At 48.7% G+C, this 20,461-nt stretch overlaps 1 protein-coding gene across 1 annotated transcript in view; it reads right to left on the bottom strand.

Moving 5' to 3' along the window:
* The window catches only part of SLC38A11 (solute carrier family 38 member 11), a 489,938-nt gene that overhangs the window by 449,928 nt on the left and 19,549 nt on the right, over positions 1–20,461 (bottom strand). The window lies entirely within an intron of this gene.

Raw genomic sequence — 20,461 nt, 5'->3', positions numbered from 1 at the left:
TGGAAGACTGCATGGATGTGAGCTTGCTGCAGTCAATGTTTGTTTTGATATCAGGGTAATCAACAGTAAAATCCGGCCCAACAGGCCATAAAATAGGCCCACTAAAAGTTAAAAAAACACAGCCAACAAACTGACCTGTCAGACCAGTGCCTGAATGCCCTACAGGCCAGTCCACCTCTACTTCTACATCCAGCAAGGGTTATTGAGACAAGAGGTAAAGCACATGGAGTAACCCACATCTCAACTGGCTACTGTTTATCCACCATGGGCATTAATGTTAAGGACCAAAAACAAACCATAAAGGCTTGAATGAAGTTGTCACAGGAGAATCTGGGCACTTCATGCAACATGCAACAGTTACCCAACCGTTCTGTCCGATTGCGATACAACAGCCATTAGCGTAGTATTGTGCGTGAGAGGATATGACAAATGAAAATCAGACTCCTGAAACCTTATAGGGTAACCATATTCCCAGGGCAAGAGCTTGTATCCCAAAGTTAACACAACCAAATATTTAGATAATCACTCTGATGTTCAAGAAGTGCCATTATAACTAAGATGGCACATGTATCAGTTATCAGTTTCTAAGTATGTTTATTCATTGTGTATTACAAAATGATCCATTACTGATGACAATGTACACAATTCCATCTACGTACTTTGCAGTTCATTCTGTACCCAAAATGAATATTGATTTGTGACTCAGGGCCAGTCAGCAAGTGAGGGAACCACCGAATGTGGCACACACAGCCTTCCTCATGTGATCGGGTACAAACAGGGCTATCAAGATGGTAATCTTTTAGCCACTCCAAATAGTGGCATATAAGTATACTGAGCAGTACGAATTATACATAAAGAGGCTACTCTCCGCCTTGAAGTTTATCATGTGGCTAGAGCTTTGCACATAGTAAACAATATTGTTTACTTACCTCCAATTATCCATATTCCGGTTTTTAGCACCCCCCACACTGCCCCGCCCCGCCCCGCCTTTCTGCCCCACTGGAACTCCCTCCACGGGCCGCGGCTGCACCTACCTAGTTTTCCATTCAAGCCCAGCTCGTTGTCTGCACACTCGTAGATCTGAGGGCACTTTGTGAGGCCTCCAACAGTGACAATCTCCCCATCTCAAATAAAGCTGAGGACCCTAATCATGATCCCCAGCCATACTGCAGGCCAGAGTGCAAAAGACTGCTTGTATGTAGGATGGGTGTGCGTGTTGTTTATTTTGAGTGGTTTCCACAGGAGTGTATCTTTTGCATTTTTACTTTGTTCATTTCAGGTTACATGTAGTTGGCATGAAATAACACTACATTGAATGAGAGAGGCTTAAAATAGGATAGAAAATAGAAAAGCAAAAAGATACAATTTAATCTTAAGTCATAATTGTTTCTCTGCATATAACACAAAATGAAACGTATGAAAAGTAAAACACTAAACTGTAACAGTTCAGCGGGATTATTACACCACATAGACATAATATTGAAAGTTGCAGGTCTAATAACTTGAATGACCTAATTATGAACAATGGTGCACCAGGCCATGGCATCACATAAATATATAATTAAACACACCTGTGCTTGATTATTCCGGTGAGTGGAGGGTATGATATTTACAATAATCATAACACGTTGTCAGCCAATATTACTGAGTCGTGTGATACGTTGATGACAGAGCATACTTATTGTCGACTATCTTAGCAGGGAAACAAGCCACGCATGAACATGTTTGGTACACCGTAATAATGAGAGATGTACCCAAAGATGCAGATAATAGGGTTTCAGGATAGTACCTTGGGACCATTGTTTGTGCCAGGTGTCCTCACTGACGTGTAGACTACTAGCTGGTTGCAGACATACATACAATGACACATCTGTATTGCCCCAGTTTTTTTTAGCAGAATTGGGATGGAGTGCAGTGTAGAACTAAATGAATACCTGTTATTCAGTCGCAAGATGACTCAGGAGTACCTTATGTTATGTTATGCTATGCTATGTTATGCTATGCTATGTTAGGTTAGGTTTCGTTAGGTTGTGTAATGTTATATTATGTTATGTTTGTGTATGCTATGCTATGCTATGTTGGGTTAGGTTAGGCTATGGTTATGTAATGTACATCCTGATGCAGGGCCCTTACTTTAGGTGTGATGGGCCTGCCACATTTCAGGCCTAGTCCTGCTGGGTCTCATACCCTGTAGTAATTGAAAACTGACTTTCAAGCGCTTCCCTATCCGGCCCCATGCTCATGTCCTTAACTTTACAGGCAAAACCACGGCTGATTTCTCAGCAATGGCTGTAAGAACCCGAAGGGTAACCAAGTCAGCAAAGTAGTCACTGTTGTCATCTTGCATTCCCTAACATTATTTGCTTTTTCCAGATGTTGTATTTCTGGAGTTGTTTTGCACGCAAAATATGACTCTTTTATAGTAAATACTGTGACCTGAGCTGCTTCTAGGTATCTGGGGGAGTTCAGGTTATGATGAGTCGGTGCTCATGGCAGGGCAAGATTGAGAGCTCTTATTAATGTGTCCCGAAGAAGGTGTCAACTTGCTTTACTCATAGTCATACCGTAATATTCCTTTCTTGTGAATCTCAACTCTATCCTACTCCTGCTTCCTCCTTATCTTGCTACTTTCTACCTTTCACTCTGCCCATTACCATCTCATTCTCTCCACTTCCCCATCCCTTTCTCTAACCCTTTGCATCTCTCTTTTCTCCTGCATAACTCAAGGCCCCTTTATTTCACTTTCGTCTCTCCCTTCACTTCACTTTGTCCATCATTCGCTCTTCCCTGAGTGTCTGCATTCATCTGTAGCTTGATATGTTACATCTTTCACTCTCCCTACTCTGCCCTGCCTCTCTAGGCTCTCTTCTCCTCCTACCATTCTTCATCTATCTCTGAATCCTTTCTTGTACGTTATCACTCCCCTCTTCTCTTTCTGTCCTTTTTTGTCACTATTGTCTACCTTTTGTCCTCTCTCCTGTATCCTTCCACTCATATTCCCTCTTTAATATTCTCTGTTTTTGCTTTGTAATCTGTTGTTTCACTCCATGCTCTCCCATTCACATTTTCTGATACATGTCCCCACTCATCTTCCACATTCTCTCCCCTCTTCATCTTTCCCCAGCACATTTCTTTCTACCATGTATCTCTACATCCGCCTCACTTTTCCTTGCTACCCGTATTTCTCCAATCCTTCTATTTGCTCTCTTCTAGCTCCCTCTCTCTTGTATGTTTCTATTTTTTCTGAGTATCTCCACTCCTTTAATTCACTGCCTGCTCTTCATTCAAGCCTATATCTATATTGTTCCGTAGCTTTCAATTCACACCTAATATAGGGCATGTAGGTGTGTAAGTGCAAAGCAAGAAGACATATTGCTTTACAGCTCCCACCACAACAGAGGCACCCGACGCATATACACGGCCCTCACCTGGTCCAGCGTCATTAACCACCAGGGCCACAGGGATAGCTAGCCTCATACCGCTGGTGGTCAAGGAAAGAATTTGGAGGAAGGAATTCATTGATATATTTTCATTGCTGGAGATACAGTTAGAAGGGTTTGACTTGACCACCTGTTATAAGAAGGATGAGGATAAAAGGGAAAGAAAGAAAGAGCGTAAGGAGAGAAATTGTGATAATTGGCTAGACGCATTCCGAATAATGGCCTGCATAATAGTGGAGAAATTCCCATGCTGCTCAGCCGACCTATGGCTTTATGAAGCCAATATCCATAATGCGCAGAGACAATTCCCAGGCGATGCATGGCTGGAATATGATAAAGGGTTCAGGCTAAAAATGCAAACACACCAAGAAATGGAGTGGAACGAGGAGGATGTATCTGGTTTAATTCACAAAATGATGCTGGCTAGGGAGGCCAAGTTATGGGTGGGAAGAAACGAGAAGTCCTTTCGAGGGTCCTCCCACAAAAGGAAGGGGAGACCTTTTAAAAAACCCAAACAATTCAGTTCATGGAAAGCACCACACAGCAACGGGACACCAGCAATTTGCTGGAAGTTCGAAGCGAACAAATGTACCTACGGGGCATCATGCAAATTCCAGCATATCTGCACCTCCTGAAGGGGAGGTCACCTGGCAGCAGGGTGCAAACGCAAAAAAGATCACAAAGGAGACAGGAAAGAGAAAAAGAGACAGTAAAGCAGACACGGGGGGGGCGAGGGGGATAGATTGGTTCCAAAATTACAGGCTTGCACGGTCCCCCATCAACACGCACCAAGCTAGCCAATGGTTACCACAACAAGATAGACGCTGAGACTTAAGTTCAAGGTTTTGAAGAACGTTTCCCCATCCCGTTTACAGGCCCCCTCCCGCCAGGCAGTCACACAAATCTAAAATCAGTGATGCTGCACCCACGGGTAGTGGCAAAGAAAATAGAGAAGGAGAGGTTCTTGGGTAGAATAGAGGGCACCCTCCCCGCTCACAGGAGCAAGGAACGGGTAATCTGTCCACTAGGGGTAGTCCCCAAAATAGATCAAGGGCAATACTGGCTAATTCACCACCTGTCATTCCCAGACGGTGCTTCAGTAAAGGGTGGGATCAGCACAGAGGTATGTTCTGTGAACTACGCCACGATAGACAATGCCATCAACCTAGTTAGAGCGCAACCTAGTCAAAGGCGGACACTGAGTCTCCCTTTCGCTTACTCCCAGTTCACCCCTCGAGCTTTAATCTATTAGGTTTCCAATTGGAGGCAAACCTCTATTTTGACAAAGCAATGGCAATGGGGTGCTCGGTATCATGTGCCTATTTTGAACTATTTAGCACCTTTATCGAATGGGCACTACACGTCTGGCATCCCTCGGTGGGAAACTCCACTACTTGGACGATTTCCTTTTCACTGGTCCCGCGGTGTCAGCCAAGTGTGGCGACACCTTGATGGCATTTGTAGATTTGGCTGGGGAACTAGGGATCCCCCTTTCAGCAGAAAAGACAGTGGGCCCGGCGACAAAAATCACATTCCTAGGAATAGAATTAGACTCAGCCGCCAGGATGTCAAGGCTCCCCCCAGAAAAGGTGGAGGATTTCAGGGAAGAAATCAGGAGCCTCTGCGGGCTTGAGAAGGCAACACTGAGGGTCTTCCAGAGTCTCATAGGCAAGCTGAACTTTGCAGCCAGGGTAATCCCAGCAGGCAGGGCATTCGCCAGGCATTTGACCTGATTGACATGTGGGCTCACCCATAAGCACCACCACGTCAGGCTCGGGGCAGAAGTCAAGAAAGAGCTATTGATGTGGGATACATTCCTAGCAGACAATAATGGACTACTGATCTGGAGGGAAGTCTGGGTAACCAGCAAACAGATCGCGCTGTACACAGACGTGTCTAACAGCACAGGTTTTGTGGCAATTCAGGCAAGAAGTGGTGTGCAGGGCAGTGGCCTGGCAGCTGGCACAGGGCGGGCATAACCAGCAATATCACCTTTCTGGAACTATTCCCTATCATAGTCGCACTCACTGTTTGGAAGCGAGAATTGCAGAGCATGAGGCTAACACTTTGGTATGACAACAAGGGGGTAGTGCAGGCGATTAACAAAGGAACAGCAAGGTGCCCAGATACACTACGATTAATGCGCAGATTGGTTAGGTTACAGCTGGAAGGCAACATAGACCTGAGAGCGCACCACGTACCAGGGGTGGACAACGAAGTTGCAAACGCCCCCTTCATGGGAGAACTTCAGGGAGCTGGCACCTGGTGCAGAGCAGGACATGACCCCTTCCCCGGGCCAGCTGTGGGACCTGGCGGGACAGATTTATCAGAGATTGTCAGCCAAACCCTCACCCCAGAAGCCGCCAGGAGATAAAAAACGTATATCGGCATTGTAATGCGGGTGGGGGGTATCCAGTCTCTGGACGATATGGGGGCCGCTCACAGAGCAGCAGAACAATTCCTACATTGGGCATTTACCTCCCAGAAATCCAGGTCATGGACACAAGCCCACCTGTCGCCGTGTTATACTACGCCAAGCAAGAGACCAGGCTGGATCCCGTGGCCATGCACTACATCAAGGCGGCAATGAAGGGGTGGAGGCGCACAGAAGGCGCAAGGAGGGATAACAGACACCCAATAGACTACACAAAGCTGGGTGTTTTGTTGGGAGCACTGCGGGCACCACAAAGGACAATTTTGAGCACTTCCTGCTCAGGGCAGCATTTTCTACCGCTTTCTTTGGGGTGTTCCGCATTAGCGAATTAGTAGCACCTTCAAGGACAGGACCAGCAACATACTGCCTACTGCCTACAGGCAGGTGATATCACACCAAAAACAGGGGAAATAGAGATCCTACTGAGGCAATCAAAGACAGACCAAAACGGTAGAGGGGCGGTAGTAAGGTTATGGTGCATTGAGAACCGGAACTGCTGTGCGGTGTGCTGCTTGCTTGCCTTCATGACAATGCGACCAGCCAGCGAAGGGCCCCTATTCAAGCACAGAGATGACACACACCGTAGCAGATTCCAGTTCACTGTGATCATGCACCTCACACTCAGCAAAGCAGGTCTGCCACCGTCATGTTTCGGTTCCCATTCATTCAAGATAGGGGCCGCCACGACGGCCGCGCAACATGGGATGACCAAGGCTGGGATACAGGACGTAGGAAGATGACTGTCACAGGCATACCGGACCTACCTACGTAGACCCCCAGTTGCTATAAACCGCAGCGATTGCCGGGGGAGGATGAGGTGCGTTTCCCCCCCAGCCGAGCAATAGAGGGACATGTTATCATTACCTCGGCAGGACAGACACCACGCTTGGTGTGGGTGGTGGGCCACTCCTTCATAACGCAGATGCAATCCTGGTGGTGGCAGAAGGGGCACAAGCAAGATGGATGGCCAGTGGACACCTGCATAAGGTGGTTTGGCTGACCGGGAAGGAAATGGGAGCAGCTGCCGGCGACCCTCACGAACTGCAGGCGGAGGCAGCCTGGCACCTGGATATTTTGATCATATATTTAGGGGGGAATGATTTGGCCAGGCAAGGGGGGAAAGACCTTTTTCAAGACATACAGAGGGACCTGTCATAGGCAGGCAAGGCTTTTGGGGGCACCGCCATCATCTGGTCAGAGCTGATTAGCAGAAACGAATGGCGTGAGGCCCAATCGCAAAGAGCGGTCGAGAACTCACAAAAATAGCTGAACCTCACCGTGAGCAAGTCCTGCAGAACCAATGGTTTTGAATCGGTTAGACACGGGCTCATCCACACGGGCTGCCCAGAGTTTTATGTAAAAGATGGGGTGCACCTGTATGATGAGGGCATGGGAGTCTTTTGGAGCAACCTGTGAGATGCAATGGCTTTAGCAGGATGCAGACTAAATGGCCTAAGAAGGGAGGAAGGGGGTAGCCGCAGGAAGATGGAAGCCTCCCTGGTGGTGTGGCGAGAAACTACGGGGATAATGGTTGGTACCGAGGCACACCGGATGGCGGTGTGCCGAAATAGGATCACTCACCTTGGGATGCCTCATGGCTGGGTGAGTTGGCCTAAGGGCGGTGTGTAGAACCACTCACTTTGGGATGCCTTACTTCTGGGTGAGTTGGCCTACCACAAGGGGGTAGCAAATGGAGACAGCACTCGCTGCCCAGCCCCCGCCGGATTGCAGGGCACAACAAGAGTCAGACAAGGTAACAAGTTGTGGCCTAACTCCGGGACAGAAGCTACACCCCCCGCGCAAAGAGAGGTCAAACCCAACCAAACGAAGCAATGAAACCAGTGGGGCCAAAAGATAATAAAAGCCCGCAAATAACCTATGCAACGAACTGTCAGTATAATCTGCTATTGGGCAATGTACATATGATTTACGCAAATGCAATGTATAATGAGATGCAAATGAGGCATGACACAAAGATGACAGTTCACCAATAATGATTTATGGCATGATACACAAAGGTATGCAATATATATATACATGCACTCCTAATAAAACTGCAGCCAACAAATGACCACCACAAGACAAGAGTGTACGTTGGCTTATTTATGATAAGGAATACAAGGATGGAAAGTTGGGGAGAGGCAAAGGGCCGGGGCTATGCTAATTGAACCATGCAAGTGTTTTTAGGGTAAAAAGGCAGGACAATCTTCTAAACGGGGTCCGCTGTATTGAACAGGGCACCACTGCCCATTTTTTTCTTTCTCACTAGCTTATTTTCATGCTAGGTTACTCAGGGGTGCATTATTAGGACCAGTTTTGCTATGTTGTGTCAGTATAAGAAAAATTGCGCATGGAAGCATGCTGTGTCTCACTCTGAGATGCTGGTGTGGCCAATCTTGCTACAATGTATTAGGTGCGTGTGAAGCCCATACCATTGATCAGCATGTGTTCAAGAAAGTGAAGGGGCTGCTGCAGTGACACAAGTGACACAGCGAATTGTTCAATGCATGTATGACTACATGGTTATGACTTACTTCAAAATTCAAAGTCCATGGGTGTTAAACCTCTGGTCACTGACCAACGACGTCAGACTGTTAGTTAGGTTGGATTCTCACAACTATCATTATTTGTACAATGGCACTGCGAACACCTGTGTCAATTAGTTCTATATTTGAAGATTGTGGGCAATCGAAACAATATTCGCTGTTAGCGCTCTGTGCTGGTGGTCTCGGGAGCGCTTCTAGAACACAATGTATAGTGGGGCACGTAGTTTCCAACCATGTTAATGATTGCGTTGAATTGAAAGTTAGCATGGCACCAGCTCCAGGCAGTTTGACATTACTTGTTTAAATTTGATGATATGGTGTCCATTGTGTTGGTTAACCTTAACTGGTGTGTTTACACCCCTAGTTCCATAGAAATTACATATCGGTGGCTGGGGTAGCTCATAAACAATTGAGCTATGGCAAAGTTGGTAGATGGTATAAATAAACAACAAGGTCCACCTCTAGAAGGTTTCCTGTGAGCCAGAGTATATCAGGCATACACAGTATTTGTTATAATACCCCTCACACACCAAAAGGGCCCTTGGTGTCATGCTTCATCATCGGGGTCTTCCCGCCCGCTGCGGGACGGGGCGTGCTACAACTAGCGACTACGCTGGAGCACTTAGATATTGTAAGTGCTATGTGAAGTGTATTGAGTGAGTGTGAGTAGGGTCAGGAGTGATATGGAAAAGTGAGATTTAAAAGAATACCTGGCCTTATGAAAGCAAAAAATTATTTATTAGTCATAGGCTGGTATCGTTAAAAATAGTGTGGAGGAGCCCTGTCAGTATTTCTGAGTCGTGGGCTGGAATAATTAGGACTCAGTGCCCCATGAGCCAGTCTGGAAAAGGGGTACATGGAACTTCCATTAGTTCTCGAGCAGTCCTCGCATCCTCCCTCATCCGCGGCTTCCTTGGCTTGACAGGGCTATAACTGTTCAAAATTGAATGCCATATTTCAGTTGTATTATAATCCTTATTTTATTCACTTGTATATACACATAGCACACATTGTTGCCAACCTTAGTGAGTGACAGAGGGATCTGACCCCGTCCTAACGAAGAGGCAGTCAGCTTCGAAACATGTTGACAACACCAGGAGAACTAGCCCATTGTTAAGCTAGATTGTCTCCGCCACACTATTTTTAACGATACCAGCCTATGACTAATAAATAATTTATTGCTTTCATAAGGCCAGGTATTTTTTTAAATCTCACTTTTCCATATCACACCTGACCCTACTCACACTCACTCAATACACTTCACATAGCACTTACAATATCTAAGTGCTCCAGCGGGGCGGGAAGACCCCGATGATGAAGCATGACACCAAGGGCACCAAGGGCCCTTTTGGTGTGTGAAGGGTATTTTAACAAATACTGTGCATGCCTGATATACTCTGGCTCACAGGAAACCTTCTAGAGGTGGACCTTGTTGTTTATTTATACCAATGACTGGAGGAGGGTGCGCCCACCTGAGTGCTTTCTAGCACTACCTCTTCACTCCCCCCTTTTGATTCAAAGTTGGTAGATGTACTGTGGGAAAATTGGCACACTGCGTCTATGTCTAAAATTAGCTTTGAGAACATGGATGGTTTTAGATCCTAGTTAGAAACCATATTTACATAGATTCTGCAGTACTGTCATTTCATTTAACCCATTAACCACTATGTTTAAACGAAGTATCAGTTCAGCCTCTTTTTGCACCAAATTTCTTTTCACATCAGCACCACGAGGGCTTGGTTTGACAACTTTCAACACTGTCAATTAAAGTCGTCCTCTGTGTGCAGCCTTTCAATAAAATGACTGTACAGGGGTGCTGTGATGACCTTCTGACGTATACCCGATCTGTGTTGAATGATTCATTGTCTGATCTCTTGGTTTGTTTTATAGATATATGACTTGTTACACGAACAGATGATTCCATAGACAACGTTTTTGATTTTGCAATTCTCAAATGCAGTATTTTTCCACTTTGTGTTGCTATGTTGGAACTCATTTGTGATGACCTTCTAGTGGTGCCAGATTCAAAAATTGTCTGAGATTACACTTGGTAGTTTATGGGTGGGGTATACACCCGAACAATCTGTCTGCCTATGTTGCAACATTATTTGCGTGCAAACAAAGGCTGTTAAAAAGATTGGTCACGTTTTGAGATTAAATGCCAATTCTGTAGGATGATTTTCTTAAAATGATTGGTTTAAGGGCAAAATGTTGAAACACACACTAGGCGCTCTGAATGTGTTTTGTTTATTTTAACCAGAAGAGATTCACAGGGTGTGAACCATGCTTTTTCACAGATTTTTTTTAAAAAATTTTTTTTTAATCTTAAAACATTTTTATTTGCATTTTCTCCATAACTTAACATTACAGTCATTTCAGTAGCAAAGTCCACATTTCCCCCCCCACACCCGCCTCCCTCCATGTCATTACCCACTTTAATGCAGACAGTTCCAATTTGAAAAAGACCACTAGGCTAACCCTCCAATGTACAATCTAACAATCTAATGGTCATACGATCCCTCCGAGTCCCACTATGCGCATCCCACATTGTCCCGTCACAGCCCACCATCCAAGCCATGATAATTTCTCCATTTCCCCCAGACTTTGCGGAACTTCCTAGGACATCCCCTCGCTTTATAAGTGACTCTCTCAGCCGCCATATATAGGTCCAGGCCTCTCCTCCATTCTTCCAATAATGGTACCTCGGATGTCCCCCAGTGTTTCGCTATGTCCCTCTTGGCCACTACCAAGGCCAGCACCAGAAAGTCAAGTCTACATCATTTGTCATTTGTCATGCCCAGTAGGGCCAGCTTGGGGTCGATTTGTATTTGGCTCTCCAGGACCGCGGATAATTCCGTAAAAATGTCCGACCAGTATCCCTGTATTTTAGTGCATGACCACAAAACGTGATAAAAGTCCCCCCCGGGGTCCTGGCATCTTAAGCACCTTGCATTGTCGATCCTCCCCATTTTCTGGAGCCGCACCCTATCAAAGTAAGTTCTATGTAATATATTGAATTGGATGAGACGGAGTCTGGATTTAACTGCCACTTCTCTAGGATGTGTTAACACTAGTTCCCAGTCAATGTCTTCCATGCCACCCACGTCCGCTTCCCACTGCCGCCGGAGCTTGGCCAGGTCCCCTAACATGCTGTTCGTGAGAGTTTTATACATCAGAGAGACCGCCTTCTGCGAAATGTGCTCCTGGAGATGTTGGGCCCCCCAGGCATGCTGTAGTCGAGTGTATTTGTATCTCTGTGAGGGGTGCAATCCGAATTCTGAGGACAGTGTCGCAAAGGACTTCAGTTGCCCTTTGGCGATTACGTCTCCCAGGGTGGAGATTCCTATGTCATCCCACCGTCCATAACCCGTCAATTTGTGGAGTTCCGTCAGCCACGTGCAGTGCCAGATTGGCGTCTGTCTCGAGGGTTTCCTATCCCATCCCATGCGTTTCGTTGCTGCAGTCCAAGCAAGTAGAGTAATTTCGGTTGCCGGTAGGAGACGTCTCCGGCCGGCCCCCCCATATAGGTAAGAAAGTAAGTGTCTAGATGCTAGCTTGTGGCGCTCTAATGCATAGGAGGGGTGGTCGGCCTGTGCATGCAACCAATCGTTGATCGGGGTCAAGTGTTCCGCCTAGTAGTATGCCTCCAAATTCGGGAGCGAAATCCCCCCACTGTATTGGTGCCTTTGTAGCGTGGTCAATGCCACTCTAGGGTGTTTGCCCAGCCATATGAAGGCCCGTAGGTCTGCATGTATCTTGGAGAAGACTTTTGGGGGGGGTGGATAATACTCATTTTGCAGGGCGTACAAGTACTTGGGGAGAATAATCATCTTGTACATCGCTGCGCGGCCTAGAAGTGTGAGTGGGAGTTGGCTCCAACGGTCCATATCTGCAATGGAATTCATCATGATGCGTTCTATGTTTCGCTTATACGCAATGTTTCTATCAAGGGTGAGATATACCCCGAGGTTTTGAAAGCCCTCCGTTGTTGTCAAGAGTGTCCTCGGGAGGTCCGACCATGTTTCCCGCCCTGCGGGATCATATAGAACCGACTTGTGCCAATTTATTCGGTATCCGGCATAACCACCATATCGCTCCAATTCATGGAACAACTCTGGGATCGTAGTCTCCGGGGATGTGACATAGAGGAGTACGTCATCCGCATAAAGCGAAATCTTTTCCTCACTCGTGTCATCTTCACTCAATCTAAATCCCCTAATGCCTGTGTTTTGGCGAATCCTAGTCGCCAGGACCTCGATGGTCAGAGCAAACAAAAGGGGGGAGAGAGGGCATCCCTGCCGGGTCCCCTGTCGCACCCTGAACTCGCGCGACAAGGTACCATTCACCCTCACTCTGGCACTCTGCTCGGTGTACAGCAGTCGCTCCCACTGCTGGAACTTTGACCCGAAACCGAATTTCTGCAGGACGCCTTCAAGAAACGGCCAATGAACTGCGTCAAAGGCCTTTTTCGCATCGAGAGACAGGAACCAGTGCGGGTCTTTCCTGTCCCTGACCTCTTGCAGCCAGTTGTGGGAGCGCCGGAGGTTCATTCTGGTGGCCCTGTCCGGTATGAATCCCGTCTGGTCAAGGTGCATCAGCTGCGGTATCACCAGGCGCAGCCGCATTGCCAGGATGGTGGCTAGCAGTTTCGTCTCCGTATTCAACAACGAGATGGGGCGATAGGACGCACAGTCCTCTTTCGGTTTGCCCTCCTTATGAATTGGGATAATGGTCGCCAGGGCTAGGTCTGGGGGGAGTCTCCCATCCTGCAGGGCACCTTCGTACAGGCCCTTCAGGTGTTTCGCCAGGAGGTCAGCCGTACGTTAAAATAATTCCGCTGGGAAGCCATTGGGTCCCGGTGTTTTCCCTGGTCTCAGTTTGGCCAGGGCCTCAGAAATGTCGTCGAGGGTGATATCAGTGTCCATGTCTTTGGCGTCCTCAGCCGACAAAGTCGGGAGTTCGGCTTGGTCCATATAATGCATGGCCTCTTCATGCGTCCCTAAATTCCTGGCCTCGTAGAAACTTTCATAGTGGTCTGCGAACGCCTCAGCTATTTGCGGATCCGATCGGTGGACCGCTCCCTGGGGATCTTTGATCTGCTCCACCCACCTCTCCGCACGCTCTTTTTTGCTTAGCCATGCCAAGAGTTTCCCCGATTTATCCCCTACATCATAAAGGTGGTGTAGGGTGGCTAGGGCTTGGGTTTTCGCCTCTCCGGTCACCAGTTCCTTATATTGTGATTGTCTATCCGTAAGTCTCCTGAGTGCCACTGGGTCTCTCGAGGTCTAGTATTCCCTTTCCTGGACTAGTATGTCCTGTTCTATCTGTTCAGCGTCTGAGTGAACCTTTCTTCGTTCCTCAGCCAGTCTAGTTTTCGCCCTGTCTCTCATAACTGCCTTTAGCGCCTTCCATAAAATTACTTTCGAGGTTACCGAGTCCTCGTTCTCGGCGATATACACTTTTATATCCGCTCTCAGACCCCGTAGGACATTCGGGTTCTGCAGATACCATGCCGTCAATTGCAACATTCGCGTGTCACCTTGGCGTCTCACTCCTTGTTTGATCAGCAACGGTGAGTGGTCCGAAACGCCTCTGGCTTTATATTCTGCTGCATCCTGAACTGTCAGGTATTGACGGGACATGAAAACGTAGTCCAGTCTCGAGAAGACCTTATGGGCGCCCGAGAAGTACGAGTAAGTCCTTGACTCTGGGTGTAGCCACCTTGAGACATCAGTAAGACCCAGGCTAACCGACCATTGTGACAAGGGGGTCTGAGTCCCTAGTTTCTGTGACGTGCCTGTTCAATCCTGCGTGACATCCAAGACATTAAAGTCCCCCCCTACAATCTGTATAGTGTCCGCCGTGTCAAGCAGTATATCTGCCACCTTCTTTAGTGTGAGTGCTTGGAGTTTCGGGGTAACAAAGACCGAGATTATGGTGTAGGCCTGCCTGTTCCACGTTCCCTTGATGCCTACGTATGTTCCCTGGGGATCCGTCCACGTCTGGGTTATAGTAAATGGAGTGGTCTGTTTTAGAATGATGGCAACCCCTCTAGAGTCCGTCGTGTATCCTGCATGCGCTAGAAGCTTAAAGCGGCCTCTGGCTAGGAAGGCGCAACTTGTACCTTTAAGATGGGTTTCTTGTAACAGTGTGATATCCGGGCCTAGTCGTTTCAGGTAAGAGTTAACCAGTCCTCTCTTAATCATACTACCTAGGCCATTGACATTCCAGGACAGGACGCTAAGCCCCCTCTCTCCTCCCCCGTGTGTCTCAATGTCACCCAGCATGGTTTGGGTCTCGTGTAGTCAGACAGGCAGTCCCCTGGCATGGGACGGTCCGTGGATATATGTAGTGTTTACTGCTGCATTCTCGGGCATTTCTAGTGGTGTGAGCATGTTGCCCAGTGTGAAGGTGTGGCATGAGGTACTGAAATACATGACTGCATTTAACCAACATTCCCCCCCTCCCTCCCAACCAGGAACCCACCAACAAAACCGGTTCAACATTCCCTTCTCCCCCCACCCCCTCCCCACCTCTCCCCCCCGTCCATCCCATCTGTGCAGCCATTGACCAATAGGACTTTCAGGTGGTAGAGGTCTGTCGCCCACCCACTGGATCCCAAGTTTAAACTATTCCCAGGGCTCAAACGTGAGCCACAGTAGGGTTAAGTCTTTTGTGAGTGCTCTGTATTGCAAGCCTCGTCTTGCCGGAGTCAAGCAAGACAGCAGGTCCACCCTCAATAACCCCGTTAACAGTGTTTTGAGTCAATACCAAAAAAGAAAAGTGATTGTAACTTGCGCGTCTCCAGCAGCGGCGTGCTGCTGTTACGGATGACAGTTCCAATCTTCCTCACGAGTGGGAGTCTTGTGTTTCAGTGTCGCATTCGTCTGTGCCGCCTGTAGCTCCCTGCTCCATCTCACGGATTACCTCGACCAGGGGGTGTGTGGAGCGATCCGTAGAGTCCTCCACATCCGACATCTGTTCATTTTCCAAGCCTCCCACCACGGTGTCCGGTAGGTGGGCTAATGGGCCGAATCTGGAACCCCGGTCCGAAAGATCAGTTGTAGGTGCATCCCGGCCTCCCCTCCCCCGGCCCGCCGCATGGAGGTCCGGATAGGGCGATGGATATGAGCCTCGTCTCATTCTAGGGATTTGGGACCTCTTGGTCGTAGGTGAATTCCTCCGGAAGTTTGCCGCCGCCAGTTCTGTTCGGATTCTGCGGCCATCCTCCTCAGCCTCTCGGAGTAGGGGTCTCTCTTCCAGCCACTGCCAGGCCTCCTCTGGTCGATTAAAGAAGTGAGACTTGCCTTTGAACATCACCTTCAGTTTCGCCGGGAAGAGCAGCATATACGAGATACGCAGGTCTCGGAGTTTCGCTTTGACCGAGTCGTATGATCGCCTCTGTTTTTGGACGTCCTGGCTGTAGTCCGGGAAGATCATGATGGCCGTGTTCTCCATTTTAAGTTCTCCTTTCCTTCTAGCCTTCCGGAGGATAAGATCTCTGTCAGCATAGTTCAAGAAGCGTGCAATTATCGGCCGTGGTCGTGCGCCCTCCGGCGGTTTCACTAGCAGCGCCCTATGCGCTCTCTCAATAATGAAGCAATTTGAAAACTGGGCCTGCGGAAATGTTGTTCGTAACCAGTCCTGCAGGAAGGCTGCCACATCCGTCTTTTCAATGCCCTCTCTAAAGCCCACGAAACGGAGGTTGTTTCGCCTCGCCCTGTTTTCGGCATCGTCCACCCTCCACAGCAATTGTTTGTGGGATGCCCGTAGCTCCGCCATTTCCTTACGGAGGGTGGAGATAGAGTCTTCCGTCTCACCTATTCTGGACTCCGCCGTCGTCACCCTCTCAGTGAGATTCCGGAAATCTTGGTGTAATAGAAGGACTTCAGAGCCCACCTCGCCTATTTTGGTTTCGAGTGCCGCTCTAGAGTCCTTTATATCTGTTCTGGAGGCCTGGTTCGCCTCCAGAAGCATGGCGGTGTCCGTGTGTGTTCCCAGCGGTCCCTGGGTCACCTCTCTCTGGGCCCTCTGCGTGGTGTAGCTCTCGATCGTTTCTTGTCTAGCTGGCTTCGCAGCCGGGTCCCTCTTCCCCATTTTGGTTCTCGAGTATGACCAGGGTCTCCCGGAGACAACCGACACGGGGGGGTGGGGGGAGGCAAGAAGCCCACCCTTCAGCACCTAACCCCACAGCCCCGCAGTTGACAAGTGGGCCACTCAGCGGGGACAGGCAACGCCTCCGCGGTCAGTCTCTGGTCTCCGTCTCCCCCGTGGCACGGCTGCACCCTTAGTCTGTGGTCTTCTTGTGGGATGGGCCGCCTCCTCTCCTGTGAGTAGCGATGGGGTGCCCCAGGTGGATTGAGCTGGGTGGGTTCGGGTGATCACCGCCCTAACCAATTGTGGTGTGTGTCCAGGAGATCCGGGGGGGCAGTGTGTTCACAGGAGTGTGGAGCACCCCACTCTGGGCCCCCTCTTCGTGGCGCGGTGCGTCTCCCCCCGGGGCCTCCCCAGAGTGGGCCGAGGCGCAGGCCCGAGCCAGGCAGGGCAAGTATCCGGAGCTCCACTGAGTACGGGCCCCCCCTTCTGCACGTCACAACCTGCCTGGCCGGTCGTATGTTCCGCCTGAAGGGGGGGGAAGAGGGAGCGATGGAGCAGGAGGCGCCCACTCACCCGGCGTCACCTCACAGCCGTGTCCCCCAGTGCGGCCGGTTTCTGCCGCAGGTCGTTTCGTGCCTCTCGGAGGTAGGGAGTGTCCGCGCCGGCAGGCCAGGGACTCAGCTCCGTGAGGGATCTCCCTCGGCAGTTTCCCAGGCCGGGCCACTCACAGCTTTCCCCGAGGTCGGGGAGCGTCGCACTTTTCGCAGCAGCGGCACCTCCCGCCTCCGATACGCGGCCGCCTCCAGGTCCTCACCCGGTGTCTGGTCCGCCGGGCGTCTCCTCCTGGCCCAGCAATCGCCAACCCCCGTCGCGCTCCAGGGAGGGACCCACCGGCGGCAGTGTTGTGGTGCGGGCGTCCGCATCTCCCCCAATCGGGCTCGCCTCCCCTCCGGTCCCGATGTCCGGGGAGCCCCACGGCAAGAGTCTCTGATGCCGGGGGGAAGTCAGAGCCGGGCCGTCGGAGCCCGCCCGGCCGCCATCTTGGTGAAGCAGCTCCGCTCCGGTGTTGTTCTCTTTTCGGCCGGCTACCGCTCTCAATCAGCCAGGAATCCTCGGAGTGTCGGCAGCAAAGGTAATGGGGCTTGCCCAGGCTACAATTGTGGGTAGTTTTAGGAAGATTTGGAGGTGTATGTGAGTCGGATTAGTGCAGCAGGCCGGGAGCCGAGCCGAGGCACGTCCTACTCCTCCATGCTGCTGGCCACGCCCCTCCTTTTCACTGAATTTTTAAGTAATTTGCATAGATAACCCTGCTATTTTTATTTCTCAACCAAATTTGCAGCATGATGGAAATTATCCTCCTTGTAGTGACAGTTTTGCCTGATTCTCAGACAATTCCCGTAGGCCAAGTTATCTCTGAGGCTGCGAGGATGGTAGCTAAAATAAAGGAGAGCTTTGTTGTGGTTTGTTGGTTTTGTGTGTAATGTTGTACCCAACTGACCCTCTTTGACCAGGGCTTCCACATTCACAAATGTGATTGTTCTCTCACTACTGTTGAGATCTGTTTTTAAGCCAGGTGAAAAACTGATTGAAAGAGTTTTCATCTCCTGTCCAGATGAAAAAAAAAAATATTGTCAATTTATCTCTGCCAACTTGACATTAGGTAAAGGAAACGGTTGTTCTGGTAGGTGAATCGTTCCTCGATGGCCATGTACAGAACTGGCAGTTCTGGAGCAAAGGGACATCCCAATGTAGTCCCTGTCTCTTTACCCTAAAACGCTTGCATGGTACAATTTGCTAGATTGTTCGACTCAATTCAGTCCCGCTCATTTCAAGAATAAGTGCATTATCCAGCCTCCCCGCCACATATGGCACAACAGGGGTGTGGAATTGAATGAAATATGTACTTGTCCATGGAACAAGTAGCTTCATAAATATACTTGTCCTGTAACAAAATCCACTTGTCCCTTTGGTGCTATGTAGTGCGCCGTCAAATAATGGCTGCAATCTCTTTATAGAAGAGCTCAGATAATAGCCTCTCTGGTTAGGTCAGGCTAATACTATGGAAGGATTTGAATTTTGGAGGTTTTCACCAGCTCTTCTCTAATATTTTCCCATACCGAGAAAGGTTGGAAATTTACCCCTGACAACGGCAGAATTAAAGGTTCTTCCAGGGATGGGAAAAATGTGGTTGGAGAAAAAGTGAACTTGTAAGCACTCACCAGATTTCTGCTGAGGCATATTCATATTTGCTCATGCTACGATGCAATTCACAAATATTTTCTAGGACTATGGTTTCCTAGCCTACTTAAGGAAATTCATGTGAATTCAGGAAAAACGTAAATCTGTATTACTACAAGGAAATATATCATGGGTGCACTTTTGTGACTTTAACCGTCGAGCCCGTAATTAAATCTGAGTTAACCAAGACCTTTTGTTTTTATTAAAATGCTATCTCTTCCTATCTGTGAGCTGGCTTCATTGTGTGTGACCGTATTCTGCTCTTTTACAAAGTAGTTTTGTTCAGTGCCAGCAATTTCTATGGCAAGTTGGCCTTTATGAGACCAAATACTAGCTGTCTAGTAAGAACGCGCAGGCAAACAGCACCACGCCTACCTGATAATCCCCAGGTAGAAAAAGGAGCAAAGTGTAGGCCAAGTGAGTAACCAGAAAATTTAAATACCCCCCACGTTGATCCAAAGTTCTTATGAACCCAAGAAAGCGAAAAGTCATTGGAATCCTCTCCAGAATAGCTCTCTTGTCTCTTCCATCTAAGCATCTATCCATTCATCCTTTCACCCACTGATATCTAGCATTTCACCTTTACATTGGCACCCATTCATTCTTTTATCCATTAGCCTTTCACCAATCTGTTCGTCCATCTGTTCATCCGTCAGTCCATCCGCTCATCCATATCTAAACCTACCCATCCATCTCCAAACCTATCCATTTCAACCATCCATCCATCCATCCTTTCGCTCATCCCTACACCCTTCCTTTCACTCCATCTATCCACCCTCCCTTTCACTCATCCATCCACCCACCCTTCTACCCATCCATCAATCCATCCTTCCACTCATCTATCCATTTATCCTTTACACTCATCCATCCTTTCACTCTTAATCCTTACAGCCTGTAACCCATCCACTCATTCACCCTTTCCTTCATTATAACATCCTTTGTCCATCTACCATCCCGGTCAATCAACCATCCCGGTCACTCATTCATCCATCCCTCTAGCCAGTCACACTTCCCCTCACTCATCCTTTCATCCACACATCCATTCAACCTTTCACATTAATTACGAGTCTTTGTCTGCCGAGCTGCAGGCAGAAGAGGCCCATCAAGAGCTCCACCTCTACTGCAGCTGCTAAAGCGGGGCGTTCACGAAGCCCCTGTTCAAGCCTATCCTGCCATCTCCAAACCTATCTATCCAATTGATCCATCCCGCCTTCCTTTCACTCATCCATCCTTTTGCTCATCCACACATCCTCCATTTCACTCCTATTCATCCACCCTTTCACTCATCCCTACATCCATCCTTTCACTCATCCCTCCATCCATCCTTTCACTTATCCATCCACCCCATCCATCCTCCTTTTCACCCATCCATCCACCTACCCTTTCACTTCCTCCATTTATGCTTTCGCTCATCCATCCACCCTTTCACCCATCCATCTTCCGTTTCGCTCATATATCCATCGATCCTTTCACTAATCCCTTCATCCACCTTTACGCTCAACTGTCCACCCACCCACCCATCCATCAACCCTTCCACCCAGCCACCCATCCATCCCCCCACCCACTCAGCCACCTATTCATCTACTCTCTCATTAATTAATCCACCCTTTCAATAGGCCATCCATCCTTTCACTCATCAATCCACTTTCAACCTATCCATCCACTCACCCATCCCTTCATTCACCCTTGCACTTATCCTACCATTC

This window comes from Lissotriton helveticus, chromosome 3_1, assembly GCF_964261635.1.
Source record: "Lissotriton helveticus chromosome 3_1, aLisHel1.1, whole genome shotgun sequence".
NCBI classification, from domain to species: Eukaryota; Metazoa; Chordata; class Amphibia; order Caudata; family Salamandridae; genus Lissotriton; species Lissotriton helveticus.
Note: the sequence above shows the minus strand (reverse complement) of the source record. Positions and strands in the feature narration are given on the sequence as shown.